General features: G+C 43.3%; 1 protein-coding gene across 4 annotated transcripts in view; it reads left to right on the forward strand.

Annotated features, from left to right (window-relative positions):
- SPR (G protein-coupled sex peptide receptor) overlaps positions 1-26,382 on the forward strand; it is a 200,345-nt gene that overhangs the window by 121,598 nt on the left and 52,365 nt on the right. For 2 of the 4 annotated variants that reach the window (XM_084606245.1, XM_084606247.1), the window contains exon 3: positions 10,565-10,647. The exons of the other annotated variants lie outside the window; for them this stretch is intronic. The gene's annotated coding sequence lies outside the window, so the exon portion shown is untranslated. The remainder of the gene's footprint in view (positions 1-10,564; positions 10,648-26,382) is intronic. 4 annotated transcript variants of the gene reach the window in all.

A 26,382-nucleotide genomic window follows, 5' to 3' on the forward strand; every position in this document is an offset into this window, starting at 1 on the left:
ATGGTATGTACTCATCCGAGCTCGGAGACAACGCGACCATGACCGAACTGTTCGAGCTCATTTCACGTTAGCAAGTCGCCTGCTATTACTGTTTCATATTTCGACCTGAAAATATTTGAAAAACTATCAGCGTGTCATCATGAACCATTTGACGTTCGCTATCAATCGCGTTTAGGTGCAGGCAAAAAAATATGCTGGTTTCTCCGTAATCATGTAACAGTTCACCTCCTTACTGCAGTGCTGCATATATTTATTGTGCTGAAGGCTTGAAGTCATTTCATAGGTTCTGAGTGTGTGCATGTGCGTACTAGCTGCATGCGAAGAAGGGAGACTTATCCAGGAGACCAAACGATGCGGGATGTTTTGGAGAACGGGGACATAAACGCTCTCGCTTTAATATGGAATGGACGATGACATCTTGTTTTGCGGTTTCGCTCGACATAGGCGATTAAGACTCTAATTTGTGGGAGTTGTCCCTCCTTCGTGAACACCATCCACACCGCCGGCCTGTCGGAGTAAACGTTGGAGACCGTTTGATGCGTGCATCTGTCATTTCCTCAGCAGCGCGGTAACGCCTGTGCACAGGCCTGTCTTCTCCTCCCGTGGTGGCTAGGCTGCACGCTTCTAGGCATTGCTGCCACCTGTTCTTTGCCGGAGGAAAGAGTGAGGTATCAGTTGTTTCAATCACAGTGGCCCAGAAGGGCTCTGCCTATGCGTATTCTTTAAAGATGGAAAAGCTGGCCGGTGCGCAACGCACCAGTAAATTGGTCCGCTGAGTCCTGAATGCCTAACGGAGCAGGAATGTGCTTCAAATATGTCAACGAAGTCCAGGTATAATCTTGATTTGTGATTGAAATAGATAGTTTGAGCGTCGCAGTTCCGTAGGACGGAATGTGTGGTCGGGCTTTTGGTACGTGGAGTGGCAGGCAACGAGTGCTTGCAGGATACGTGTTGTGTCTGCCTCTTTGAGGCCATTATGGTGGTTGGATACTCTTTCTATGAAGTGAGTAATTTCTGTGATCTCTTTACAATGGAGGTACATCTTTAGAAGGGCTCTAATGTTGGTAGAAGTGGCGGTCCAGGACACGAAGCCGTTCACTAGCAGTATTAGTATCCCTCCCTCTTGGAGGGAAATCATAGGTAGCCTGATCGATGATCAACGCTACTTGCGGAGTACCAAGAGTTCCGGCTTGTCTCCCTTGCAGATGCAGCCTGTGGCAGTGCGCACTTCTCAACCGTGTCAAAAGCTTCCTGAAGCGCGTCTTTCAGTTTGATAGCGGAGCCTTGCTTGACAAAACCCGCAAGGTCGACAGCTAATTGAGAGCTTGGCAAACGTGGAATACGCAGTCAAATAATGGTGAGAGCCCTGCGATGGCGAAATTGAATATATTTGGGTAGTGTACTGATATATGGAGCGTTTTTCAACCCATCAACGGGATCATGTTCGAGTGAAAATCCCCTAGGCCAAGAGTGTAGGTGTGGTCTACGAGGAAGCAGTGGACTGAGGTACCAATTTGCGCATTGGAGAAGGGTAACGCGGGGTTGTCAAGGATAAAGTAGCCGGTACGTTGTCGAGCTAGCCTTTGAAATTTAAGGACAAGCACTGCCTTCCTTTGCGCAGCCTTGTGACAGTCAGCCCCTTTCCTTTTAAGCAACAACGTTTCAATTGTGGGAGTGTCGATAGTGTGCGAGTATTAGGCTTGTCAGCCTCATTTTAATCGTTCTAGTGAGAAAACAATCAAAGCAACATAGCAGAATAAGAGGCGTTCTTGATTTCTACCATCTATCATCTTCCTATTCCCTTTCATATTCCGTGATGCGCATTACACATTTGGCTCTTGCTACATATAAGAAGAGCAGTGTGGAGCTAAAGTTAATTTAGCTTCTATATGCAAACGTCTCCCCCCCCCCCCCCCCCCATTTATCAGTAGGTATTGTTTTCTGATTTACACTTTAGGCATTAAAGGCTGCTGTCATCCATGCGCGAATGTTCGTAGACAAAAATACCACTCACCGTGAATCGCGTATAGCTAACATGTGGAGAAAGCGAATGCTTGTACGACGTAACACATGCGGGTGGTTATGTCACTCTATATGATACTATTGGATTATGAATGTATGAAATCAGATACATTAGGCAAATGCTTGAACTCTGCTTAGCTCTTCAGTGCTTTACAGAGCGTTGTGTCTCTGAGTGCTTCTACGTCTGCGGAAGTTTGTTTTCGCGAACGAACCAGGTAGCACATGGAGTGTTATTTGCATCATGCTTAGGTGTAATGAAAAAGCTTACAGACTTGAGTGCAGCTTAGGGTACTTGTTCATTGGAAACTAATTTCGTCAATGTTTCGTAGCAAGAAGACAAAGAGCACAAATAAAGCAATGTCAGGGAAATTAATCAAGTTCACGTTAGGTTTTCTAACCCAAAAAACTTTAAAAAGGTGACGGTATAACCATCAAGAAAATCATAGGGAAATAAGCAGGGGGGGGGGGGGGGGGGGCGTATATACGAAATAAATTTATAATTTTATTTATTTATTTACAATACTGCCAGTCTCTAGTTGAGACCATAGCAGGTGGGCATTCCGTTTATAACATTAAAAACATTATGATGGAAAGAATCAAAGGAGCTCTATAAAAATACAGTATTAGGCAGTTCTTACAGCATAAAAAAAACTGAAAATGTTTTATTAAATTCGCGTAAACAGCTCATAAATAAAGAATACATACAAGTTCAAAAAAGAAACAATGGGATAACAGCTGCTGTCGACTACGTTCAACAAGCGAACGAAAAAAAAAAAAAAAACGAAATTTGTAACCGAATAATTTCAGCTCACACCGTGGCCGGTAGTTTCGAGGAAAAAATTTAAAAGGAATCAACGTTAGTAACAGATGAGTGCAGGCAATTTCATTCGCTTGTTGCCAACGGGAAGAAGGAGTGTTTCAATCCATCACTGGGCATGAAACTTCGGTTAGCGTGCACGCTTGGTGGTTTCTTAAGTCTCGCTTATGTGATAATGAAACATACTGTTTTAAGTCGATGGTAAAACCGTTATGTGTCCTCCGTATCCTCCAGGACCCCTACTGTGGGAAATAAAGTTTTACGAAACCAAACCAAAAACCGTTATGTAGTAGCTTATCATCATCATCATCATCATCATCATCATCATCAGCCTGATTATACCCACTGCAGGGCGAAGGCCTCTCCCATATTTCTCCACTTAACCCGGTTCTGTGCTAGCTGCATCCACTTGACCCCTGCGAACTTCTTAATCTCATCCGCCCACCTAACTTTCTGCCTCCCCCTGCTACGCTTTCCTTCCCTTGGAATCCAGTTTGTTGCCCTAAGCGACCATCGGTTATCCTCTCTTCGCACTACATGTCCTGCCCATGTCCATTTCTTCTTCTTAATTTCCACTAGAATGTCGGTAACTTGAGTTATTTCTCTGACCCACTCTGCACGCTTTCTATCTCTTAATGTTACCCCTACCATTTTTCGTTCCATAGCCCTCTGGGTTGTCCTCAACTTAAGTAGAACTCTCTTGGTTAGCCTCCACAATTTCAGCCCCATAGGTGAGTACAGGCAAGATGCAACTGTTGTATACTTTCCTCTTGAGCGATACCGGTAAGCTGCTAGTCATAATCTGCGAGTGCTTGCCAAATGCGCTCCATCCCAATCTTATTCTTCTTGATATTTCCTTTTCATGGTCCGGATCTGCGGTTACTATCTGTCCTAAGTAGACATATTCGCCTACTATTTCCAGTATTTCGCTACCTAATGTAAACTGCTGTTCCTTCCCGAGGCTGTTGAACATTACCTTAGTCTTCTGCATATTGATTTTCAAGCCTACCTTTCTACTTTTTCTGTCTAGCTCATCAATCATTATTTGCAGTTCATCCCCCGAGTTGCTTAGCAAGGCAATGTCATCAGCAAATCGCGGATTACTGAGGTATTCTCCATCTACCCTTATCCCTAACTGCTCCCATTCCAAGTCTCTGAATACTTCCTCTAAACAAGCTGTGAATAGTACTGGGGAGATTGTGTCTCCTTGCCTAACACCTTTCTTTATGGGAATTTTGTTGCTTTCTTTATGTAGAACTATGGTTGCTGTGCAGCCACTATATATATCTTCCAGCACTTTCACGTACGGCTCGTCTACCCCCTGATTTCGCAATGCCTGCATCACCGCCGAGGTTTCAACTGAGTCAAATGCTTTTTCGTAATCAATGAATGCTATATATAAGGGCTGGTTATATTCCGAGCTTATATTGGAGTTTTAATCGCGCCAACTTTGCTCTTGCTGATAGCGTTTCGAGCCCGGATATAACAGCTAGCTCGGTTGGTGAATCTGTTCGCTAGTATTTGTTATGAATGAATCTTAGTGCTTTACGCTGTATTCTTTCAAGCTTTGAAATGTTAGTAAGAGACTGGGGAAACCAAATGGTGTTGACATATTCTAGTACTGGCCTAATAAAAGTCTTATAAGCTAAAAGTTTAGTTTTCGCAGGGGCAAGGCGAAGACAACTTGCGCAATGCTATAGCAGTGATGTTACTGATGTGTTCGCTCCATCTAAGATCTGAAGTCAGTGTGACCCCTAAGTATTTGTGTTTGTTTACAAGTAGAGTGTCAATCATTTTATACACAAAATTAGAAAGCTGTTTTTCCTGGTTACTGTCATTGCTACGAATTTCTCTGTGTTGATTGACATCTGCCAGTTATTGCACCATTCAGCAATTTTTTCTAATGATCTTCGTGGCTTCTTATTTCTTTGTTTATTATGCAGTTGGCAGCAAAGAGTTTGATCTTAAAATTATTATTGGTAGTAATAACGTTAATAAAGATAAGAAATAACCGGAGTACCAGAACAGAGCTTTGAGAAACTCCGGATGTGACGGCTGCCGATCTGGATTGCACGTGGGGGTAGAAGACGAACTGTGACCGTTGATGCAAAAAAGTCCTCTATCCAAGCCAATATTTCGCTAGCACCAATAAAGCCGCGGAATTTTGCGACTAGTTTCGAATGACACACGCAGTGAAATGCTTTAGTGAAATCAAGTAATATGATGTCAGTTTGGCTGCAGCTCTCAATATTTAAGGCGAGGTCGTGGACTACTTCCGTTGTGTAATGGCTGATAAGCCGCGGCGAAACCCATGCTGATGACGTGATAATAAGTTACAGCGTTCGAGCTTTGGAGCTATGCCTACGTATAGGCTTGAAATGAGATAATAATGTGCGGTATTTACAAGAAAGTGGCTAGGTAAGGAAGCTTGCTTCTGACCAGTCTAGTGGGTTTCTTACGGCACACAGTCGAGTAAAATGTTTCCTAAGACGAGGGTAAGGTGTACCGTCGCCGTACATAAATTCAGAGATTCAAGGGGGCCACAACTACGCTTTGTGGTTAATTAGGTAAATTTGGCCTTCAGGATTACTCCGAGGAAGACTGTAAAATTATGTCGACAAATCTGGCCGACTTCCCGAAAGCTTTCATTTCCTCATGTGCCCATAAGCCAGAACTAGGTTATGACATAGGCCATAGACAAACTATTCCCTGTTTGTTTTGGCTGCGTAGGGCTCCGCATTGAGAACGGAAATTCCAGCGAACAAACATTTCTTCGTTTTCCTTTCATCGTAAAGCGACAATCGAGACCAAATACGAAGACTCAGATTGTGGGCTCGTCTTTCGCCGCAGATTGTCGCGATCACCACCCAGAATTTGAAGAACATCCAGTGGAAGAAAAGCGACAAGTCAAAATAAAGGCAACCAGCATTAAGGTTTCCCACTGCTCTAAATTGCAAATGCGATGCTCAATGCACTCCGACACACTAGTTGCGGATTATCAGCTGGCCGCAGAAATATGAGAACGGCCTAATGATGTATACAAGACCAGACACCGAGGAGTATTCAGCCGCAGAGGAAGCAAACGAGTTTTAAATGACAAACAAAAGCAAGTCTAAGCATATTAACTCCCCTTCATTTTTCTCCTGATGTTCGTTACAACAGCCTAAATATCGCTGACACACATTTAGGACTGGTGTGTTTTTTAAGGAGGGGTAATACGTCTTTTTTGTAGAGTCGACAGGACTTTAAAAATGTTAGATCACTGGAAAGCAGTTCCATAAATGAGATTCATTTGCATAATGACTATGCGATGGTGGCGAGAATCACATCGGACGCGAGAACAAACGGAGCACATAAATGATAAAAATGGAAAAAAGAAAAACCACCCAGCTCTGACAATCTCTTTCTAACGTATGAACGAGCACCGAAAAAATTCAACCCTGCTTGCATCGTTTGAAATCCCTATCTCTGTTTCAGAACGTAGAGAAAGGAAAAAATGGCTTTCTTTTTCGCTGGGTTGGACTCTTTCTTCATTTCTTTTACTTTTACGTTCCAGTTTCGGTTAGATAGATTTTTCTCGTCTCCCCTTCCTCAGGCCAGTGTGTGGATGTCGGCGTTTGCATGGATCTTTCCAGGCGCAGAGTTGCGTGTACGTTACACTATATCACCGAATGCACTGTCGCCATATTGTAATGACTGCGTGCTGCCTCTGTTCTGCCACACACTGGAGACAATGTGCAGAGAAAAATGGTCAACATGCTTACGGATCCGGCAGACTGTTGGCGTCACTTAAGTTCTTTCTGCTAAGCTGGCAGCGCTTAGAAAATGGTTTATATTGTCCGCATTGAGACACGCTTTGACCTGGATGAGACGAAGAAATAAAAAAAAAAAAGACAAGAACGATGAGACGGAACATGTAAAGGGGTATTTGTAAAGGAGGGAGGTGAGCATTATATTTCGAAATGACGTCGAACAAATCTTGGCGGATAGAACCTTCGGAAGATTGATTCGAGCCTCTGGGTGCGGTTTTAGTTTTTACGCCTTGGTGTCTTTCTTTCTTCTCGCTGGAAGATTGAAGTTGCGTAACTGTTCCACCTCACAGTGAAAAACAAAAAAGCAGTGAAGCGAGCTGTTTCTTAGAAGACGCTATAAGGTGATTACATCAGTGTGCTTCTGCGCCTTATTTATTTAGTTGTAGCGTTTGTCGCTTTAATCTTGTTATCAAGATGACGCACATACTGCAGGTAGCACCTTCACCACCGAGCAAAATTCTGGGTGGTGACAGGAGCAGAGTATCGAAAGGAAAAAAAACCTGCCTCAGCCTCTCACCGGCTAATGTGACCGCTTGTGTAATCTTCTAATGTAGGTATGTCACGAATGATAGAGAAATGAGATCAAATGAACCGATCCTGCTTTAGTAGAACATAATAACCTGCGTCGTACAGAGCCAAATACGAAGGCTGCACGGATGTAGAACCAGGAATGTTGCAGGGCTCCGTCCGGCTTTCAGTACCAGGCAACGAAAAAAAACGGCCCACTTTCCTTGCCATTTATACAAATTGAGAGCATGTGACAAGAAGTATAAAATGTCAGCCACGTGCATACAGCGGTTAACCACGTGGCGCTATGGCCCAGTGGCCAGAGAAGGACGGGCAGTTCGATTATATATTCCACCAACGTCAAAAGCAAAATGAACATCAAGAGACCGATGTGCACAGCGTTTGTGTTGCTGTTTTTTGTTCGAAACTCGAGAATGCGGAAGTACCCGCTGATCCGGCTATTACGAAAGTGCTTTACATGGCAGACACCGCGATGACTCCCTTTTCTGGCTTCCCACAGAATGATGCCTACAGTTGCTTCTTTCTGGTTTCCCCCTCATTGTAAGAGCTAGGCAGTGCTGACATCTTCAAAACAAGCACTAAGTAGCGAGGAGTACCGTAATGTCGGTATATTGAAAACATGTTACAAAACCGCCATGCCTCCATGTGCCATCTGCTTAGGACTTCCCCTTGCTTCTGTGCTTTTCGGCGTTCTTTTATTTAGTAATCTCTGTAATGCTCATGGTGTATGAAACCCGCACAGCACAGGAAAAGAACGTGAACCACGAACACCTGGAAGTAATAGAAGAGCACTAATAGAGCTAGAAAAGAGAAGCCCTAATTCCTCTTTTAGCAAGGGAGGTCGTCTCTAAAACCGCGATTCCCACGGGAATTTCAAATTTCCTGTGACATCTACTTCCTATATTTCAATTTATATTATGTGCTGTAAACAAATTTTACTGTGCAAGCTTAGCACGTACGACGTCATTGAAATTCATTTATTATTGGACCGCATGGCTGCAAGAAAACAAAAAAAAAAGAAGGTCGTTTTGTTGGGCACTACTTGAAGATAACCAGAAAAATCTACTTTGACAACCTGATTTTCCTTTTCCTTGCTTACACCACACTGGGTAGCTCCTTAACTACGTGGTTTTGAGGCGGGTCAAACGATTCCTCCCCTCTTAAAGTCTTCATTTCTGTCAAGGTTTGTTAATTGTGGAGTTGATGTGCGAATTTAGATTTTAGTGCCTCTTTTAAATGTTATTCGAAGTACCCAGGACAAAGCCAACTCGCCTTTAGTAGCAAACTAGCGTTTAGTTAAGCGTCTGGCAGCGTTCCACAAGCACCGAGGTTCAGTGAGGCGCATAAACAGAAATTGAGACTGGTTGCTTACCATCTCAATGAATTTGTTAAGATAATAAGCAGAGTGCAGTCATTATTTATTGTCGTGCGCACTGGACGCTGACAGGCGATGACCTCTGACGCAGCGCATACTTAAAATATTGTGGATTTGCAACGTCCCGAAACGAATCAGACCATGAGAGACGCCGTAGTGGAGAAATGCGAACTAATTTAAACAGACAAAGGGAGTTAATCTAGGCTCAAAGCGTACAGCACACGGACGTTCTTAGAGTGCAAATCTTATCATTCCGTTCGGCGATCGAGACGCGTCGTTGTTGAACTTGGCGTTACCGAGCGAAAGAGCGAGACAAGCCAGGAGAGAGCCACGATCCAAACAGAATTCCCGAGCCACGAGCGCTGCGCCGCTAGCTCGCTACTCTTATTTCTCTTGTCCTCAGAAATTCTTTTTACTCATGATAAAAATTAATATAGCTTTGTAACCGCATATATATGAATACAAACTTCTTTCGATTTCTTCGCCTCGATATATTTCAAAAATGTTCAATCTGTTTTCAAACTTCGTTTGCTTTCGAGTCCTGTGCCCAAGAATGTGGGATCGAGTCTCAGCCGCGGCGGTCGATTTTCGATGAAGGCGAAAAGCAATGAACTCGTGTGCTGTGCGATTTCAGTGCGCGGTAAAGAACTCCACGCGGTCGAAATTTCTGAAGTCCTCCAAAAAAGTGCCTGTCAAGCCTGAGCCTGATCCGCTTTGAGACGTTAAACCCTTTAGGCCGCAAACCAAATACTTCTTATTCGGTACGCTCATAATCGTCCTTAGAATTTCTGTATTTCTACTCCATCGGCTGCAGTGGATGAAATGAAACCAGCAACCATGAAATAACAGCAATACACCAAAGCCATTTAGCAACCAAGAAGTGTTAGAATTTAAAAAGAGCATACGTAAAGGGCATCCACAGCTGCCCGCTTTTATGGTGACGTTGTCTATTGTTTTAAGCTTTAGACCATGTCTCATTATCTGACTTCTTTCTTGCACTGACAGGGCTTAAGAACACGCAATCGCAATTAGAATTTTATGAGATCTTACCACTGGATATAATGAAACGTCTGCCCATATGTCTGCCCATTGTATGTGGTTTTCATGATCTTAATTATTAACATTATTGCAAAAGGCTAAATTAGTTTTGACTGGTCGTATTACTGCGAGCATTGGGCCTCTTATGCCAACATGAACCTACGCATTTATGTATCAGTATGTTCTACGCTACTTGTGGTTTTATGCCGGAATATTTCCTCCTGTTTAGGCTCTATGTGTCTCTTGTTGATTGGGGTTGCATCCTTTGTATCCAGTTTCAAGTTTTGCCGAGAAGTCTTGAAGTAGCCTTTTGGTTTTTGCACTGGGACTCAGGTAGAACTTAGTTTAGTTTGCAAATATCACTCTATTACTGCTAATTATGACAGAATGCGTTGCCGATAAAATGGGAACAATTTCAAGTAAACAAGAAGCTTTGTCCGCCATGCTTGCTCGCACAATGCTCTTGCACTGGGAAGAGCGGTATATTCATCGCTCGACGGGGGATCAGACAAAATAGAAACATATTGCCGCTTTTTTTCTACTTCTTCCCAGTTGAGCAACTGCCTACCCCTGGTATTGCCAGTTGGATTTGATATCATTTTTCGTGCTCCTGGTATATCCCTTTTAGGGCACGATGTATACACAGATAGGAGAATGGGACAAATAGCTTTCCCAAGACAGCCAGCTCAGCAAATCTTCCTTTCACCACATCAAATGACCAACCATGAGATATTCATGAACTTAATGTAAAACGCGACATTCAAAATAATGTAAAACGTGAGTTTTGCCTCCCACGGATGAGGCATGAGTCACACACTGAAAAAAGTAGCTCTATCCTTGATATTAAAAGTTTATTTGAGAGTTTAGATAAATGAAAATAAAAATATTCACACTCAATTTCTCTAATAACGTCGACTGTACCGGGAATGGCAAGTCTCATTATTCCCCTGAACAACATTTCTCTTTACGCAGGCCGGGCCACTCATCTCCCATTGTTGGACCATCGAGTCAACCGCGATGCAGCGGCTAAAGAGACGACGAATCTTCACCAGATAGTGAGTAGCGAACATACTATTAGGCGCCAAAAAAGATGCGACCAATAGTGCAAAATACATTTTCCATTCTCCTCTTTCTTCTGAAGGAGTTCCATTCTGCATAAATTTTATACAAGTGGAATGCCCTAGTTTTAAAAAGCAAAAGCAAAGAAGCACGCTCAAGAAAAATGAAAAATTATTGAGAAGCTAATGAATACTTAGATAATGAAGTTACCTGCATAATTGAATTCAATCTTTTGCTTCGTTGTAAATAAGCACGTTTTTAGCTTGACACAAATTAAGCAAGGGGTAAACGAAAATGGCCGTTTCGTGGAATCAAGTAACGGTCTTGCCTTCTGAAGGAATCATATTCCTGCATTTTGTATTGCGTAGAAAGTAAATAAGAGACGTGTTGTGCACTACTGTAGACTACCTAAAGTATTCAGCGTCTTCATGACAATGGCACTTAGTTATAGGTGTAGATCAACCACTCTAAACCTAAACCAGTACAACCCGAGCCGTACGACGCCATTTGAAGCATTTCCTACATCTCTTTTGCTTTAACAGATATGTATTTAACTCAACACATCGTAGCTTATCATGAATATCATTAATAGATGCTGGCATATATATATTTAGCATGAGCAAGTCATGTATGTAATGTTGAGAATTGTGGTTTCGGGAAACAGGACGACGAACATAATTTAAAAGCAGGAATGTTAACGATCGGCTACAGATATCTATCCTAGACATTAAGGGGGAGTTGTGGGCAAGTTAGAAGAGTCGACCGCACGCTTGGAGCACGGCAGTACGTGAGCTACCGAAGTGAACGCGAGGACGCTTCGGAGCCTGGCGGGGGTGTAAATCACGAATATGCATTAAGGGGGTTGCTCCCCCACTTTGTGGTTGCGCGTGAATCGGGCCCACGCACGACTAATCAAGTGGAAGTAGTTGACTAGTCTCTCACGCCCGTTGGAAAGGTTATCGGCATTGCCGTACAGCCGAGAATGACCCAACCGAAATGGGTGCAGGAACGGAACCAGCATGGGAATCCGCTATTTGTGTGGGGCTCAGCTCCTGGGGAGGGGCTCAGGAAGATTTATTCATTTATTTATTTATTCGATACTGCAGACCTTGCGCAGGTCCAAGCAGGATGGTAAAATACAACAATATTACAAATAAACAATCCATCAATCAATGGAAACAGGCAACAGCTTGTCATTTCAATCTGCTGTAGTTCGAGAAAAAAAATGATAACATTAATACGTTCGTCCGTGCAAAATAATGCGTTATTGAATTCAGATGATAGTGTCGAGTAAGCCTAAATCTTGAAAGAGATAATCTGGACCCAAATGCTAAATTTCCTTTGCAAAGCATGGAAAATAATCGCATTCGTAAGTTTTTTCTTCTGTTTCATTAAGTTCAATGCCACTATCACGCATTATTTCCAAGGTAGAGTCCTACCGAGACAATTTGGAATTTGGAGATTCTATGAGTCTAGCGAATATTGTTTGGTGAGCTGAACACTTCATCCCGAAGCGGTGCCCCTGTGGCAGAGCATCCACTTCGCATCCAGGAGGTACTAGGTTCGATCTCTGGTGCCGCCCTGTACCCGCAGTGGTTTTCCAATAAGGCACAAGATTTACGTTGATCTGGTGCCCGGATTTTCTGATGTGAACTGCTTGAGAAAAGATTTATCGACCAAGCTGTTGTGCTAATGGGTCAGTGATTTATTCCGCCATCAAGTGGCCTCCTGCGGCAGGAAACCATATGTGGCCCTTTCCTCTATGAACTGGGGCTACGATGCTGCTGATGGTAAAGTTCAATGTGCAACCTTCCAATGGTGCCCCGCGAAGTCGTTCGAAACTGGTCTTCGGCCTGAGGGAAAGCAACGGGATCGACGGATTTTTCCCCAAGCACACACTACTGCGGAAAGCCTGACGACAGGCCAAGTGATGCTTGCGCCCATTTTCTGCCCGATAGTGGGTTTTGAACAAAACACATCCGCAGCCGCGGAGGGCGTCCCAAACAGTAAGGCATGGCTGCGAATGCGAAAGTTGTTGAAGAAATCCTCTGTTTCTGCTCCACCAAACACGAGATGGACACCTATCACCTCCAAACCAACAGCCTCATCAAGCGCCAGAACTGACCTCTGAGAGATATGCTTGCTATGTACTATCGGGGACACAAGTCTCTGGACTGCACGTCTGGCGATTTTGGACTTGAAGCACGATGTTTTCCAGCACACACACCAAAGAACTATAGTCCAACTTTCGCATCGACAAATATGCTCTGAGTCTACTTGCCGATACGAAGGTTATGCACTTAGGTTGAAGTCTGCGTGGTCTACAGATCTTTGAACCCCGATAGTACGTTTCAACGGATCAGCGTGCCTGGGGTCTCCTCCTCTACGTCACATTTGCCTACAACTCCTCTTGCAACGTCTCCCGGTCATTCTCGTTTATACCATCTTAACGGCTGCGATCCGCAAATGCTTCTCGACACGCTGCTTCCTACGTCTGCTGTTCCACCTTCTTCTATGCGCCCGCCCCGCTAGTTCTCGTGCCGACCATGGTTGCCAAATATCCCGCTCCCGCATACTCGCTTCCTAAGTCTCACAGAGGGTTCCTTACATCCACCGTCACCGCATTATCTGCTCCTCTCCTGGGCCCCACGTCTTGCTCTGGACGCCGCATCGCACTCCCTGAAAAACTTCTCTACCGGAATACTGGTCCAAACCGTGTGTTTCCATGAGGTCACTACCGTTACCTACGAAATAGCCCCGGCCTTTCCGGAGTCTGTATCCCGTTCTGGCCAGCCTTTCATCGTGCATATCTCGTACTTTAAACTAAACAAACTTTCATGGCCCGTAAGAGCCTACCCTACACTGTGACATTGTTTTTCGTGTCGACGGGCTATGCCATGGCAAATTTTAGCAACAAGAGTGAAGTTCTGCGCGCGGCGCACTCGCTTCGATCTGGGCTCTCTCATGGTATGCGTCGCGTTTGCGCGCTATTCACTGCCTTGTGGCCAAACCTTCCATTTACAAACCACGTAAAAATATGAAAGCCTGGAAAGAAGCATCAGCATTCTCCCTGTTGAATGTAACCAAGGTGTTAAATGTGCTGTGAGGCTTAGACCGAGGACACCTCATAGCCTGGCATAGTCTGCAATTTTTGTTTAATTGGCGAGTATGATAGATTAGTAAAGGCTAATTAACTATAAAGCATTATAGAACTGTGACTGGAATCAATAAAGTTCTGTGTCAGTGGTGCACTGACAAAAAAACAAAACAAAATCAGGGGAGTTGCAGTGCGCAAGTAAGTCATGTGTTGAAAAAGGTCGGCTTAGAAGTATGGTTGTACCAAGATGTTTATTGTTTAGGGCGGCTATAATGCGAATTTTACACATTCCCGCAGCATTTCTTCGACTAAACCCTTACTGAGCAAAGCAATTCATCTCTTCTGCTTCTCGACTACACGAAAAGATCAATGCAGTCCATAGCTATAGCGCTGTTTGGCGGTGTTTACTTAATTGTCAGTGGCATCGATTCGTGTGGTAGCATAGAAATAGCCCGGTAGATATGTAGTACGAAAGATGAAAACTAACAAGTTTGGTCAAGTGGCCTGCTCTGCCATAGACTGTGTTTAGTGGTTCAAACCATCTCGCTTGCATCTGTAGCTGCTGTAATGATCGTATAAATAGATAACGCATCGCCAGCGTGTCCTAAAATATTGAATACACTACATTTTATACTCTCGCGACCAGGACGTTCGTAATTCGCAACTTGCAACAGGTGCCAGGCTCTGCGGTTTCAGATAATACTAGCTCAATGAGCCAAATCAGACGTACTATCTGTACCAGTACCCTTGCATCTTCGCGGAAACGCCAGGCGTGCAGATAAATGATTTGTAGCAGTGCTGTCTGCACTGCTGAAGCTTGCTGCCTCCATCATTTTGCGTTCCGAAGTTTAAAAGTTGTGCTTTTCTCCGCGTTCAAATGATGACGCTTAGGAGCTTTAAAATGGCGACGCCCAATATTTTTTGTTCTCTGGTTCTTGACTCACGTAATTAGGCAGGCATGTTCAGTCTACTTCAAAATGGATAGCGAGCCAGCTCCTTCGCTGCGTATGCTGAAGGCGTAGATAAGCCGCGCGAAGTGTGTTGCGTGAACACCAGCGGACGAAATGACTGCAACGTCATTTATAACTGCCATCTCGAAAAATACACTGTGCCACCCGATGTTTTCGTATGTAATAATTGGATTTGATACGTCCGGATGTTTATAAGGGTTGTTTTGGTAAAACCGGGCCTATCTATGCTCCAATAAATAAAATTGTACTGACATCGCAGGAAAATACTGCGTTTCTCGAACATGTCGGCGTAGTATTTAAAGCCGAGCGGACCACAAACAGTCATTCGAAGGACGAGTGCGGTAAAATAGTTGCGCAACAAAGATAAACACCAAAGCTTCTTGTACAGAACCGATAACCGACTCGTTAAGAAAATGAGTACAAGCTTAAGTCCTGCCAAGACCCAGTATACTCGGTTAAAAATTGGGGCTAAACCCAATTTCTTACTTACTCAGCGAGAAAACGTATTACACAGAAGGCGAGCTTGCTCTTGAGAAATTCAACACGGAGGGGAGCATCTGGCTACTGTCAAGGAGGGTGCAAGACTCGGCTAAGGTTGCCTAAACAGATTTTCGTAGGGCAGCCTCGGCGCAAGTCTTCAATGAGACATCTTGGGAGGGTTTGCTTCTTTGTCCGCGGCGGTAATGGGTTGCTAAAAACTTACAGCATTGATGACGTTTTCTAATTCGGCTGTCTTAGATTGTGAGAACATCAGTGTTACAGAAATATCAGGGAACTTTAAAGATCGTGAAGTAAAACTGGTTCGTTTTAACGAAATACGCGCGCGAGTCATAGTGCGTTTTGATCAAGCGCTTTAATTGAATGGTTGGAAGCGGAAGTGAAGGCTTTTTTTTTTTTTTTTCGAAACACGTGGTTATAGAATACAATTATTTCAAAGTTCTAAGAGAAACACTGCCTCCTCACATGATGTTTTTTTTCTCTTGTGTGCATGTCAGACAAATGGCTGAATGATATCATTCTGATTTTGTCATTTTTTTTTATATTGCCACGCTTTGTTCTCCGCACCGACTGGTAGGCGAATCCAATATTGCGGCCAAGTGGCACTAAAACAAACAAAAAAAGTAAAAAAAGAAAATAAATAACACATAACTTTAATAGGAGCGAATATTTAACCTTGGACTGATCCTCTTCTTTTGAGCACTGAAAATTGTCGGCTACACAGATATTTCTCGCCTCATTTCTTAGGCCATCAAAAATGGATTAGTGATCGTAGCAGCGGTATTACTATATCCACTACATACATCAGTGCAAAATTTATTACTGTGTATAGCAATGTACCTAAATGAGAAATTTGTATCAGTGTCGAACAATGTTATAAGTAAAGACCACTGGATAGAGAAAAGAAATGCTTATCACTTAACCCCGCCTCATTTAAGTGCTTCTATTCTGGTTTCCGTCGTCCCAGCTAACGCTAACCTTGTTTCACAACAGCGCAGTTAACACTGCCAGAATTTGCAGAAATATTTGTAGCAGCAGAAGCAGCAGCAGCAGCAGCAGCAGCAGCAGCAGATTTGGTAATGGCTGGTTGTTTTGGTAATGCCATCTCTCCTAGCCTGAGTGGCTATGAGAGATGCCATAGTGGAGGGCGACGGAAATTTCCACCACCTGGGGTTCTCTATTGTGCTCTGATATCGCACAACACACGTGCGCCTTGCTTTTCGTCTCTATCGAAAAGCGGCGGACGTGGTCGGGATTTGATACCGCATTCTTAGCCACAGCAGTCGAGCCCCCTAACCACTACACTACCAAGGCGGGGCTAAAAAACAATATTTCGTCTTCACTGGGTAGTGGATTTATTTTTAGTCTATTTAGAATTTTTAGGGGCGTATTGGTATCGTGGTGTCCATTTTCGTGTTCCAGTTTGATATTTTTTTCTAGAATGCCTGCCTATTCAGAATGCACTCGCAAGCCAAGCAATATAATCTTCGAAGATGCTGTCTTCCACGCTGGGCCGTCCTTGAAGCAAAGCTTTCTACTTTACTCTGTGTCCATACAGTCGAAAGTAGTAAAATCGCGAGCATTTATGCTCTGTGCACATTCCCCGACATTACAAAGAGCTTATGGTGAGGCTAGCGGCACTCTACTGTGGCTCTGTCCCGAATCGAGCAACAACAAAAAGGTAGCCGGATTTGGGTTGACAGGTGTAAACTGTACAGACACTTTAGCACTGCCCATTTTGCACGGCTGCACCAGCCGGGCTCTCCAGAGTCAGGACATGTGGACGGTGGCCCACTTGCCCTGAAGCAGACATTACATATACGCGCTGCTGGAGCGCTGCAGTTCGTGTATACTTGGCGCTGCGCATAAATGCATACAGATGCGCTTCTGCAGTGGCCGCATGTTGGCGGCCACAGCTTATAGTGATGGCGGCGCCCGTAAAAAGAGGAAAATGAATGTGATGGGACGCAAAAACCTAACAAAAACCGCATTTGCACCGTTTAAGTTGGCAACTTTCAACGAAGGGGAACCCTGGTGCGAAGCTGGGGTAAACTAGAGCAAAACACTGCATAGGCGCGCAAACAATGCACAGAAACGGGTGAACACTTCGTGCTGCCTCACTCCTTTCCCTGCATTTCTGAGTGGGTATCCCTCTGTTTGGTTTTTGCTTGCTTCTGCATCAGCACTACTTGAATTCTTTGCCACCTACATGGCACGCGGTGAGACGCCCGGTATGTCTATCAGGCTGCTATTTATTATCCTAAAGAAACTTCTCAACAGCAGAATAGCTTCGGGGCCCTTCGTGCAGAACGTAGATGCCTTTATTTACTTTCCTTACATGAGACTAAAGGGCCCTGGAAAGGGTGAGTAACATAGTTCTGGCTACAGAAAAAAACGATGAGACAATAAAGATGCTAATGCTGTGAGAATGAACTCATGCGCGGTTTACTGTCGCTTCTGGTGCCTTGCATGACCTCATTATGTTCACATCAGTACATTAGCATAAATACAAGTAAGGTTTTCATAACCCTAGTTCAAGAATACTACTTTTCAGCTGTGCAGAGCAATAACAATTTGCACTGCAATTAGTGTCGCTATTGTTTTATTTTCTTTGGATGTTCCTACTACCTGCCTCCATTATTTATTTATTTACAATACCTTACAGGCCTCCAGGGATTCATTGTGTACGGGGGTACAGAAGTGATGTGCATTCAACAGTGCCTAAAAAAATGGCAAATTCCGCAGCAATGAACAGTGTTAAATACAGAACTATATTAAGCAATCATTGTAAATATAACAACCACGCAAAAGAAAAACCCAACATAAACAAAATATTTAAATAAAAACTTACATAAAAAGTAGCCAAGCAGAAAAGCACGTCCATATCTTACAGATGGGGGAATAAAAATAGTAATACATAGCAACCGCATGTGATAAAACCGGGAAAAATAAACGGAAAAAAAAAAGTCATGACTTCCTGATACAGATGGAAACGTCCTAAGTGCAACTGTCGATAAAATGTTTGAATAGATGATCATAGAAAATTTCACAATTGCGCTGAGAGGCGATGTGGTTTGGAAGGTCATTCCACAGGCGTATAACATGTGGTAGCGCTGAAGAGTTAAAGGAATGAATACTGCCATAAATGCGTGTAAAACTGTAGTTAGTGTGGGATCTGGTTGACGAATAAGAGGGGCGTTGCAGGTGCGATAACGGTGAATGAGTGGCATGAATTAATTTGTGAAATAGAGATAGAAGGGCAATATCTTGACGGAGTCTTAACGAAGGGAGCGAAGGTTCTAGCTTTATTTGTGTTACGCTTGAATGATAACTATAATTTCGTGTAGTAGAACGACTGGCCCTGTTTTGAATTGATTCTAGCATATCGACTAAGTATGTCTGATGGGGAGACCAAATCGAAGAGGCGTATTCTAGTTGAAGCCTAATAAATGTTGAATAACCCTATTTTTAATATTTTAATTAGAAATATGTTTCATTCTTTAAGCTATCTGATTCTGTAGCTATACATCCATTAATGCATTCTGCTAAATAAACTTCTCCAAACTAGTTTTTTTTTTTTTTGTAATCTTCACGGCAACAGCATATCATTATACGTTTCTGAGAATCACCTCGCCTCCTCTGTGGATTAGTTAACGTAGAAAGACGGGCTAGTTGGTCTTGATAAGTAGAGTGCATATTTTGTCAGCGTAAAATTAAAGACAGGACTAAAGGATAAAGACAAGGGACAAACGCGTTTGTCCCTTGTCTTTCTCCTTTAGTTCTGTCTTTAATTTTACGCTGACAAAATATGCACTCTACTCCTCTGTGGAGTTGCTCTTTTCAGTGTTGACACTTACCAGAACCTCATTTTCGATACATTTTCGCGAACGATTTCTCAAATTACTAACTTATGCACGGTAACAAGCATGATATTAGCTCTGTGTCTGGCACTTTTTCTGCGGCTCAAGAAAAGGCTCGTTCGCCCCTTAGCAATACACGCAGTGTATATTTGTCTTCAGTAAACAATGGCTCGAACTGTCAGAAATCTATCACTGAAAACATTCAAAATGTCACGTAGGAACACTTTAACAAAGTTACAGTGGTGTTGCCTTCTAAAGCATGTATTTGCCGAAGGGAAGGAATTAGACAGCGAAATAAAAGCAAAGCTACAGAAACAAAAACTGCCAACGTTTCAATTTTCATTTCGCATATTTTTCGTTTTGCCGTCGTTGATTTGCACTAATGTTTCGCTCTTCCGCGATCTGTTCACCTCCTTGATGTCTGATATACAAATACGCGGCAGTATTATGTGATGTTTCAAGCCCGTGATTGAGCATAGGACAGGCGTGGTGGCTTAGTGAATGGCCCCGGATTAGTTTAAGTTGATTGTTTTTTTTAAATGTGAAAAAATTTTACGCTTTCCGGTAGCGTTTCTGCTATAGGCCTGTGCCGATTTATGTCCTCTGCGGTCGGCATCGAAGCCTAAATCATGAGATAAAACGAACGCTAAAGAAATTGAACCACCGAGCCAGGTTTGCGTGGACGCTTATACCCAAACCCATCAGCCTAATGTGGTGCGGCATTACCGCGCTGTTTTTCTGTTCCTCTTTCCTTTCTTTTCTGTTTCTCTATCATGCTTAAAAGCAGCGACCTGTGTGTAACATGCCGCGATGTAATGAAACATTCCGTTCAAAGGCAACTCATACGAAATTCATTCTTGCTCCGCCCTTTACCCACATATTAGAAAAAACATCGCTGGACGTCAGTTTGCGCTGGTCGTTCACGGATCAGTGTTGAAGTTCTTGACAAGATATAAAGGACAGAAAAAATAGCAACACATCGCTGCTTCGCTGCTTTGACAACCTCGCTGAACATCGAAATGGACCGGACATCTGCACTTGGAGCATTATGAAAATGGTCTAAGGAAATCTCAACCGGGGGAGAAGGGGGCGATGAAGAAGTGAAAGCTGCGCGAGCAGGCATAATGAAGACACGATATCTTTTATTCAAGACGCTAGAAGACGCACATCATTTTGCTGAAAAAGTGACGAAGTTTCCAAAGCTGTGCTTCTGAATATCTTGTATTTCAACTCCGAGACAGCAGTAATAAGCTTCTGAGTTCGTTTCACAAAGCATTCACGCTCATACGGGCCCAGAGGGCAGGTGAATTACTACTTTTTGATATTGCGCTTTTGTAGCGTGCAGGGTGTTTTCTCAAAATATTGAGGGTACTCATACTTTCTAACTTTTCTTTGGATTTCGAAATAGCGCATTAATGTCCGATATTTTTGAGAGTTTTGATTTTAGAGTGAATTTCGTGCAAGCTCAAAGTGGTGCATTCATTATACGCATTCATTATTTCTGCTTTCTTATGAAAAGCAGAAATTCTGAGGGTAATACACCGGCAATCGAAATATCAACAGACAGCCGCAGTAAACATTGCAAGCATTATTTATGGTACCTCCAAAAATTGACAAGATGTTGAAAAAAAATTCGATGTTCTTCACATAGCGGCAGCATTAATTGGGTATTCATGTAAGCAGCCAACTAATAATGCAGTGGCAGTGGTATCAGGGTGTGAAGTGTTTGTCTTCTGATCAAGCCACCAGAGACGAGGCAGTGTGCTACTGCTGCGTGCGAAACCCTTGTAGCTTTGTCAACAGTTGCCAAGCGACAGATAGGCCTATTAAATTAGTCGCTGCGGATCCAAACGAATAGAAACAGCAGCGGCACGAAAACTATGCACTCTAAATTGCCGTCTGCGGCACCAGATGTCTACCCTATTCTTCCCAACTACCGACGTGTAAATAAAGGGCTCCGAACCAAATCTGGTTATACTAATCTGGGCCACACAGCGATATCAGTGATGTCCAAAGCGGATATAAATGCGGAGTATGATCAGTGACAAATAAGGTACGCCAATACAGTGATTTTTTGTCTGCTTCTCCTCAGGTATTGGGGTTCCTCCTTACTTCCCGAGTAAGGTTACGTTTTCCGCAGACGAAGCGATGTGCTTGAAAGCAAAATATTGAGAGAATCTTTAAACTCGTAAAGAACTCTAAAAAACGCAGAAAACTCTTCTTCGTCTACTCTGCAATTATTGCCATGGACCGCCATGACTTGATCACATTGGCTTCTGCATGCTGAGAATAACTCTGAGTGTGTCAGTTCACTGCAACAACGAGCATTGACTTAACGTTTCTGTTTGAAAGTTGAGTGCCGCTCCTGCAATGCTTGCAACCATGTTCATGAAGCATATACTGCGCTGTTTTATCTGCATTCTGGTTTCACTTACTCCTGATAACGTTGTGCAATCAGGAGATGTACCGGTACGCTGCGCAAATCTGGCCCAATTGAACTGCAAGTTTTTTTTTTTCCTTTGTTTTCTGACCTTCACGTCGATTTCTTAATAACATTATAAAAAGAAAAAAGCAACCAATTCCTCTCAAGAATTTAAATATGGCAAACATATGGATGCCTTTAACGCTGGACTAAGGGTTTGCTTGGCCAGTGTGTTATGGCGTCTGATTTTACAATTCTTCTTCAACTCTCTAGGAGTGATCAGGCCTGAACGCGTGAGTATTAAAAGCGCGTATATGGCAACTACATATATTTTACACAAAAATACAATAACAGACCTCAGTTTTATCCAAATCCGTTTTGTCTTTTTGACCGAAGGGTCTAGACTGCAGGACCTATATTTCAGCTGAATCTTCACGGACGGCGTGTTATATCAGGAACATATATTGCGACCTATACAAATAGGCCATCCTGTCATTCACTCATTTAATCCTGCGCGAAAAGCTAACGCACAAAAATGAATATATTCACTTCAAGAAACCTAGTTTTGCCACTTTTAAACAGGGTTCTTGTTCGCTGTTGTGTTTTCCTACCCAGTGCTAAGGGGAACAGCGCCTCTTAGTTACGCTCATAACGAGCCATTGTTTCGTTCACGCGCCTTGTATGTCGCTCTGGGCCTATTAACTCACAATTGACGTGTTTTTCCTTCTACTCGCTGCAAGGCACCGTTGCAAGTGTCATTAGAAGATCATAATTACGTAAGCGGCGCGGTTCTTACAGAGAACATTTTCAGTGCTGGACTGCGCCACACGAACACTACCACGTAACAACATAGTAGCACAAAAATATCCAACTTCGCAGAATCGCCTCTGAGTTGATCGGAGGCGTCGTGCCGTTTGCATGTTATGTGCCGTGATTACACGTTGGCGCCGACTGTTTACTTACTTCCCGCGCTGGCACTGCACTTCGAAACTAAGTCTTGTCGGCCAAGGTCCTTGTTCGTCTCAGAGTACTCCTTCAAGCTCTATGCTCAACAACAAATTTTCCAAAACGTGTTATTTAGATTAGGAAAAAGACTGTCAGGCACCATACGAAGCAGAGAAAGAAAATAGTAGCTTTGGCCTCCCTTCAAGCATATTAACTGGACTTCCCTGCAATTGCAGTTTTAGCAAACGCACTGTATGAAACTGCAAGCGCGTCTTCAGCAATTATAACTTAAATTAGCACACGTGACAACCCAGCCAAAGCTTACGGCTAAGACATGTACCATGGAAAGCTTATTTACTTCTCTGATAAGAACGCTAAAAGTACTTAGAATTACAAAGTAAAGCACCACTTGAAAGGAACCGTAGACCGCTGTCAGCAGTGTCTTTCTGGTTTCACTCTCGACCTTTTAGCAAAGCTTGTGTGCACTCCGAGGAGTATCCTACTATAAAATCCTGCAGCCTGTCGTGGGCTCAGTACATAATTCTATTCAGTGGCCGGATACTGCAGCATACAATCTCATATCGTATTGGTCCTTGCGAAAGGCAGGTACTATGGATACGGTAATGAAAGAGAAAATTATTATAATAAATATTCTTCAGCAAAGATAATGTTTATATAAAGCGAAAAATCCAGTGTAGCAGCTCAGAGTTGACTTCACAAAAATACATTTCGCAGGAATTATTTAAGGTCACGCCAAAATCAGGCTGCTCATGGTCACTAGGGCATTTTATTATCGGGCTTCCACCGTAGCTCACCAGCATATTTTTCAATCCAGGCTTCTGACGTAATCTACTCGGTTCTATATCTCACAGGGAAAAGGTTTAGCTAAGCACATAACGTAGTTTCCAGAAATATTTATCTGATGCTGCAATAACTGCTCCAGCTGCAACTAATACTATTTTCCGAACTGTTTTCCGGCTGCGATGGTACGGGTGAATTCCTCTATAGGCAAATTCGTTAAAATAACGTGCATTTCGACTACGAAATTAGTCGGCATTGAGCGCAAGATGATGGATCATGGTGGCCTTCATTTATCGCCAAATTTCATTGATACTGCGCTAGACTAGAAGCCGCAATCATAGGCTTCAGCGAGATGTGAGTCGCAGGCGCCTTCCGGACCACGTTCTCACGGCGTAGCAGTCAACACTGACATGAGCACGCCTGTCACGTTCAGGCCATCGACACCGGAGCGGCCTACCACCGCGTCGGCGTTTTGGCTACTAGTGTATATGTATGCTCTATAAGCGTGCCGTCCACTGCGCCGTCCGAAAGCAGGCACGGAAATATTTGGCGCGTCAGCCATGCGGCGCCCATACTTTGTTTCAAAGGTCTGAACGCGAAGTTAGCCTCATCTGTTAGCCTCAAGGACAGAAACAACGATAAACAGCCTTAAGTTGGCATAGCGTTCTCGTAACCAGTTTGTTTGCCGTAGCTTCATAGGAACACGACGCGCGCAGTCTTCAGATCACGCAAAGTACTGAGTATTCACGTGTCCGTTGAAGTAGGGCGGCTGCGATCTACCGCACAGAGCCCGGGAAAATAAAGATTAAATTTGCCGAATGCAATCACATATATCCGGACAGCAGGACCCATCTCCATTCATTCGTCAAATAATGCAGTAAATAATTAAAGAGCAGTGCACCAGAAAGGAAGAGGGCAGGAAGTAGAAACCAGCGCTGACTTACAGCCAAATTTTATTCAAGTGCATGTCAGAAGCCATTGTCCTTAAAGCGATTGTTCCCTTCTTTCTTTCTTCCGAGTCTTTCTGCTGCACTGCTCAAATTAATGATAAATAATGCGGGGATCTGTGTCCCTCGAATTATTACCCACGAAGGAAATGGGATAATGATCCTATTTAATTTTTCAGTTAATTTACTTTCACGTCTGCGAACAGTTCTAAACTGCCTCATCTCGCCGCGAGTGCGCGGTACCAGATTGAGAAGCCGCGCTGAGACTTCGCAGAAGCCCGACCATCGTATCTCTACTTTTTGATCGCGACTTCACCTTTAATGAATGCGATAAGATTTACATGTGTGGTAATAGAGGGACGGATTAAGTAACTAGTGATTAAGACAGTAGCAAACTGCACCTGCGAGGACGCAGACAGCAAGGGGAGCCGCAACTAGAGCTCTTAACGTTGTAGCGTCATACCCATAAAGATGCAGCTTAAATGTCCCCCTCCAAAAGTTTTTTATTGTTAATGTCTAAATATTGCGAGCCTGATGCTAAGCACCCAAGGCCAGCTGATGCTTGCTTACAGTCACGTTCGGAAAGAAAGAAACGTGCACTCGTTCTTGCGTTCTTAGTACAGGTAACTGCCCACAGGTATTTCAACTTCGGTGATACTGATTCCGGCATGTAATCCTAACTCAAGATAGAATCATATAAAGGACCGTCCTGGTATTCTTCGAATGAAATCGCGAATAAATTTGTTTAACACCTATCATGTTATGCCAGCTTTGCACGTCGCTATATCTCTAGCTGATCGCACCTGCGAATGTAACGAAATTAAAGAATGTCAAACAAAAAAAGTCGGTCCAAGTGAGAAATACACCAGGCTTCCGGTGTTGGGCTTTCTTCGGCGTGAATGACAGCACAGCTTTTCTTCAGAGATAGCAGAGCGCCATTCTTTGGCCGGCTGAAGAGTAACCGTAAAACGTGGTTCCAACTTGCACATAGGGCCGTAAATTTATTCAAGACAGAAATTTGCATAAACAGTTCGCCGGTTTCTTATCACAGCATTACCGATTTGTTTTCCAAAAGTGCTGAGCGTTATCTTTTCGGTTTTTACACATGTCCCACGACGACAATAACAAGCGCGGAGCGCATCCATTTCAGCCCAATGGTCTTTCTCAAATAGAAGAAAAAGAAAATATTTAAATTTCTACAGTTTTTTTTTTTTTTTTTTTGGTGGAGCTGTCCTTCGGCGCCATGCTTTAATACGGTAATGTCTTTTCTGACGATAAGGTGGTTCGGTCGCATGTGCGCTTAACTGAAGGAATAAAACGTGGTTTTCCAGCGCGGATTCGTTTCGAAGCCGCTGTGTCTGACAAGCGTTGATAACCCTTTGTTCGTGCTCCAACCAAGGGCCGTTCATGCGGACAAGTTTTTATAGAATATAGTCTTTGTTATATATTATAATTATATTCCTTGAAATTATTGCTGATTGCTTCTAGGATAATGTCATGATCCTCGGTTAGAGCTGAATATCTATTCTGTAGCGAGATCCTGAACTCTGCTGTCCTCCCTCTCACAACTAATTCGTTGATCGACTTCTTTCTTATTAAACTGTTTCGTTCCTTCGTCTAATTTATACTAATTCGAGTCTTTACCTTAATGTGGTCTCTGCATCGCACTTTCCCGATTACCTCTATATCCTGCATAATGGCGGAGTTAGAACACAGTATGAAGTCAAAAACGTCGGCCGTTAGGACCTTAACATGCCCACTTCCGATTCTTCTGTTTGCTGAGGAAGGTATCCATGATGCTTAAATTATTACGCTCTGCAATCTCTTCTAACAACTCTCCTTTGTCTTTCCAAGGACCAATTCCGTAGTCACCTACTTCCTGGTCTCCAGCCTGCTTTTTTCCCTATATTGGCATTGACATCGCTTATTAGCACAGTATACTGCATCTTTACTTTCTGCATTGACGATTCTACATCTTCTAGAAGCTTTCAACTGCCTGGTCACTATGACTACATGTAGGTGCGTAGGCCTGTGCAATCTCTAGTTTATACCGCTTATTAAGCTTAACTACAATGTCTGCCACCCTCTCATTAATACTACAGAATTTCTCTATATTACCAGCTATATCCTTATTGTCAAGAAAACCTACTCCTAGTTTTCGCCTCTCCGGTAAACCTCGATAACACAGTG

The sequence above is a fragment of the Amblyomma maculatum genome, chromosome 6 (genome assembly GCF_055883805.1).
Source record: "Amblyomma maculatum isolate TAMU_Amacu chromosome 6, ASM5588380v1, whole genome shotgun sequence".
NCBI classification, from domain to species: Eukaryota; Metazoa; Arthropoda; class Arachnida; order Ixodida; family Ixodidae; genus Amblyomma; species Amblyomma maculatum.